This window comes from Triticum aestivum, chromosome 5B, assembly GCF_018294505.1.
Source record: "Triticum aestivum cultivar Chinese Spring chromosome 5B, IWGSC CS RefSeq v2.1, whole genome shotgun sequence".
Taxonomy (NCBI): Eukaryota; Viridiplantae; Streptophyta; class Magnoliopsida; order Poales; family Poaceae; genus Triticum; species Triticum aestivum.
Genome location: NC_057807.1, coordinates 129,140,150 through 129,145,366, shown reverse-complemented (window position 1 = coordinate 129,145,366; position 5,217 = coordinate 129,140,150). Strand labels below are relative to the sequence as shown.

General features: G+C 46.2%; 1 pseudogene; it reads left to right on the top strand.

Annotated features, from left to right (window-relative positions):
* Window positions 1-343: 343 nt before the first annotated feature.
* LOC123110778 (ribosomal protein S3, mitochondrial-like) lies at window positions 344-4,837 on the top strand (annotated as a pseudogene).
* The last annotated feature ends 380 nt before the right edge of the window (window positions 4,838-5,217 follow it).

Genomic DNA, 5,217 nt, shown 5'->3' with positions numbered 1-5,217 from the left:
GAAGTCTACCCTCTTTTTGTGCCGGGAAGAAGAATGAGATCCAACTCAAAGTCAAGGAAAGCGGCCTAGACCACTGACTTTTGATGGAAGGCTTCTGAACATGGATTGGTCTGATAAAGCCAATTTTTCGGCGAATCAAATATTTTCTGAGAGCACTAGACCTTCTCTCTTTCAGGATTGATTCCCACTCACTGCCTGATAGCAGGCTTGGCCCATGAGACCTATTGTCTTATTGTACTGGCTCACTTCACTACTTTGGAGGATGGGTTTTTCCCCTTTTTGGTTCGCAAACGCTCTAACCCATCGAGAAGCTCCATCCAAATTGGAGTTAATGTGAGCACTTCCCCAGAGGCAGAGGCTTTTTCTACAAAAGGGTGGGAGCATAAAATGTAGGTGAGTCAATTGCGTGTGGCCTTCAAGTATTTCGTATTGTAACAATATTAGATCGGCATCCAAACAAAGGTGCATGTACGGTTCCTAAGGGATACAATTTTGTCCTAATCATCGAGAAAGATGAAATAAGTTGATAGCGCGATCTCGTACTAACACATACTCTCTAAATATTTCAGAACTTGCATGCGGCCTTCAAGCCACAACCGCGGTATGAGTTCTGATCTCAGACTTTGGTTTGGGGGCTGCTGGCCCCTTCGCGTTGACAAGGAAACTGTGGACGACAATGGGTTTAGAATTCGAATAAAACGAAGACCCTATCGAACAAATAGAGGAAAGGGTGGAAAGGGGAAAAAGTAAAGTCTAAGCGACATATGGCACGAAAAGGAAATCCAATTTCGGTAAGACTTGATCTGAATCGTAGTTCAGATCCAAGTCGGTTCAGTGAGGGCGACCGCGAAAGTCACCGAATGGGTTCGGTCCGTCTTTTCCTGATCTTTGTTTGTCCCCCCAAAAAAGGTGTGAGAGGACGTTGCAGATGTCCGGGACGGACACGACTTCTTCTAACACTAGAAGACCACAGGAAGAAACCCGGGACTAGAGCATGTCGTGAAAGACGCACACAGGGCGGGCGTGCTTCGACCGTGTCTCCGGGGCACAGTTGAATGTAGATATCATGAACGCGAGGATAAGGATACCAGGCCGAGAAACCCGGGCAAGTACTCCCCTAATGTGCCGATCGCTAGCGCATCCAGGGCCCCGGCGCCCAGCTCTGCTGGAGAGGCCGTCACTGATCTGAAAAGTGCGTCTGCGGTTTGGATAGACTGATTCTGCGAACGCCTAGCCCCAGGAATCAATAAAAAAACAAGTGCTAAGTTTCATTTCAGATCAGTGAATAAACCAAAAAAGAGACCTTTCTTGCTCGACGCCACACTATGCTCCGCTTCAACAAATGAGAGTTTTCGGTGGAACCGGTGAACCACGCGAGCTGGTTAGATGCGTGGGGCAGAGGGCTCGTAGTACCTGATAGCGCAGCTATGCAGTGGAAGGGAAGGAGCCTAAATCGACCCCCTTCTTTCTTTTTTATTCAAAGACACAAAAGCAAGCACAAAAGAGATTGGACTCTCGGATGAGACTAAGCAGCTACCGTTCCGACGCGCCCCTGACCCTATCTTGATTCAAACCGAAAACCCTCTCTAAGGTGGAGCCTAGTTGAAGCTGTCATTCAAAGAATAAATGGGAATCCAAATCCACTTTTAGGGATATAGATGAAGTCTCACTCAGTAAAGAGAGTTGTAGATTCGTAGAAGAGGATCAGAGTACGCGCGCTACAAAAGGCAGCTAGCCAATGAAAGTAAGTGGAAAGAATATAGTACTTTTGTACTGACCCCTCCGGGGCCCCCGGTTGTTTTGGCGCGCCCTACCCCAACGTTAGACTATTGCCTTTTAGCCTACGCTTGCTGCTTGCAGCATGGATTCGATAGATCTATCGAATCCATGTTTCCCCCGCCCCGAAGCGAGACTCTATCCAGATCTCAAAGAATAACGAGCTACGCGGCCGGCGGGCAAAGAAAGGGGGCGGGGCGTTTACTTGAAAATGACAACCGCCTGTTCCAGCAGCGGGGGCCTTGCACGAAAGCAAACCTACGATTAAGTAGCAGTTGCTTTCGCTGATGGGCCCAGTGAGGGGGGGCATTGTCCCTCAGTTCTTACCAACCTCAGGTGTGTGCATCTAACTTATTATCTTCTTTTTTCATGCAAGCCTGACCTCAGCTGTCCATTTCTTATTCATTCAGGGCGCCCCTAGTGGACTTGGCGGTGCTCCTTTCTCAAACCATAACAACTCTGAACATTAGGGAAAATAAGGGAAGACCACCTGAGCGAACCGACCGAAGGGACTTTACTTATCCGAACCGAACGTTAGCGGCTTAAGCTAAGCCTATCACGAGCTGCGTTGCTGCTTGATCGGCGGGGAGGAAGATCTCAAAGTATGGGGCAAAGGATCAAGCGCTTTGACTTTGCTTTGTCCCCAGGGATCCACCACAGGTTGGGTTTGAGAGCCGTGTGATGGGTGACTATCTAGCACGGTTCAGAGAGCACGTGTATGTAGTCTGCGCTGGTGAATGGAAGCCCCCGCCGCAAAAAAGAAGCGGCTCTTCCCACAGCTCTGTCACCATTGACTCTATTTATTATTATGGTAAATCATTGTATCAAGATGTCAATCTTAGATCTTATTTTAGTTCGATACGTCCACCTACGAAACTCGCCCTTGGCTTTCGTCCCGGTAGGTGTATTATTCTACATTTTCCCAAAAGGACATTCATTCATTTCTTTCTTCCCGGGCGATCACCACGACTAAAACGAAAACAAGACAAGAAATCAAGACCCGTACTACAGGAAAAGGGCTGGTGGCCGACATTTGGGAAAGTCGGGCCGATCGGGTGTCTTCATTCAAGCGAGGGTACAAAGGAAGAACGAAACGAAGTGAGAGGCCGGGGGGCAGGGAAAAGAGTCGAGTCGATCGACCGGGAGAAGCAAAACGAAATCCGGATTTGGCCGAAAAAGATGCAACGTTATGGATACCATGACCGATCACCATCGAGAAAGAAGAATTTTGATAAATCACTTCGGGTGAACGGGGCCTTCAAGCGGCCTCAATACGCCGGGGTTGTAAATGACATACCTTTCCTTATGGGAAATGCCGCCTCCTTACTAAAAAGGAATAGAATCAAGTTATTTTTACCAAAGAAGTCCTGCTCTGACGGCCCGACGAGTCATCTACTAAAAAGGACCCTCCCCGCTGTGCGCCCCTCCTTGAATTATTCGGTCATGCAATACTTTTTTAATACTAAGAATAAAATGCATTTCGACACCGTCCTAGTTCTCAATCATTTCGTGGCACCGGGTGTGGCTGAACCATCTACGATGGGGGAGCGAAGGGAGGAAGCTTAGATAAGAGAATACGCTCTCGCATCGCTTTTTTTAGAAAGCTCTACCAGCGAGTAAAAGTGTTTGGCCCGAGCCAAAAAGAGGTTGATCCACTTCATTCGCCAAGCGAATGATCTTCGCTTCGTGGGAACAACAAAAACCACCATATCGCTCTTTCCTTTCTTCGGTGCTACCTTCTTTTTTCCAAGGGATGGGGTTGGGGTGTATAATAACCCTTTTTTTGAGTATGCCCGGAAACAACTCCTAGCTCAATTTAGGATCAAATGTAGGAACCTCATGGGTAAGGATAAGGTAATGGAATTGATAGAGAAATTCGTAGACCTAGGTAGGATAGGAAAATTGATAAAGGGAATAGAGATGATGATAGAGATCATACTGAGAAAGAGGATAATTCCGTACGGGTACAACTCTTATTTGAACGAAGTGCAAAAAATGCAATCTTTTTTGTCTAATAGAACAAACACTAATACCTTAATTGAGTCGGTAAAGATCAAATCTGTTTATCAAAGTGCTTCTCTGATTGCTCAAGACATCTCTTTTCAACTGAGGAACAATCCAATCTCATTTCGTTCCATTTTTAGTAAAATAGTGAAGGATATTCCATTAATAATGCCAAAAGGGGTGGAGGGGATACGTATTTGTTGTTCTGGTCGATTAGGGGGTGCGGAAATAGCTAGAACTGAATGCGGAAAGTATGGAAAAACATCTTGTAATGTATTTATCCAGAAAATCGATTATGCTCCTGTGGAAGTATCTACTCGTAACGGAATTTCAGGTGTCAAAGTGCGGATCTCATATAGTCAAAATAAGAAGGGACGTGCTATATCCGAAACGTACGAAATATAGTAAATATTTTAAATGCAGATGTAGTAGGGGTCGGGAACCGGATGGTACACAACTTGGTTTTGGAAGATATGGCACCAAAAGTTGTAGAGCTGGTCGTCTTTCATATCGAGCCATTGAAGCAGCGCGTCGGGCTACAACCGGACAATTCCATCGTGCTATGAGCGGACAATTCATAAGAAATTGTAAGATATGGGTAAGAGTTCTCGCAGATCTTCCTATTACGGGGAAACCCGCAGAAGTTCGAATGGGAAGAGGAAAAGGAAATCCGACGGGTTGGATTGCTCGTGTGTCCACGGGACAAATCCCATTTGAAATGGATGGTGTGAGTTTGTCAAATGCTCGACAAGCCGCTAGATTAGCGGCGCATAAACCATGTTCGTCAACCAAGTTTGTTCAGTGGTCATAACGTAATTGGTTAGTGGGGAAAAACCGGGCCGGGACTCAAAAGAATTTGGCGAAGTGTTTGTTCCTGAACGAGGGAAGTGGAAAGACAAAGAGGGATAGGGAGCTCGCCTCCTTCTTTTTTGTAATCGCCGAAATTGTATGACGACCCTTCTTGTTCCAGGCATACGACCCTGAGACGTGACGGTGTCACTTTTCCGGCCCGGTAAAGTGACAGTGATATAAATAAGAATAAGAAAGAGAAGCGTGATGTTGTCGTGATGTCAGCAATTAAATTATCGTAAATAGATAGTACGGTTGCGTTGTTTCAATTTCTGTTCATACTCTGATTGCTGTGGCTGCAGCTCGATCTTGGAAAATCTCTCAAATGGATGTCAAAAATGCTTTCCTTCATGGTGATCTACATGAGTTTTTTCTATATGCAGCCACCTCTGGGTATTGAAGTTCCTGATGGTCATGTTTGTCGCCTTCGAAAGGCCCTCTATGGGAAAAAAGCAACCACCTCGTGCTTGGTTTGAGCGGTTCAGCTCTGTGGTTCAAGCTGCTGGTTTCTCTTCTAGTGAGCATGACCCTGCACTTTTCACTCATACATCTGACCGCGGTCGTACCTTGCTTCTTCTCTATGTTGAT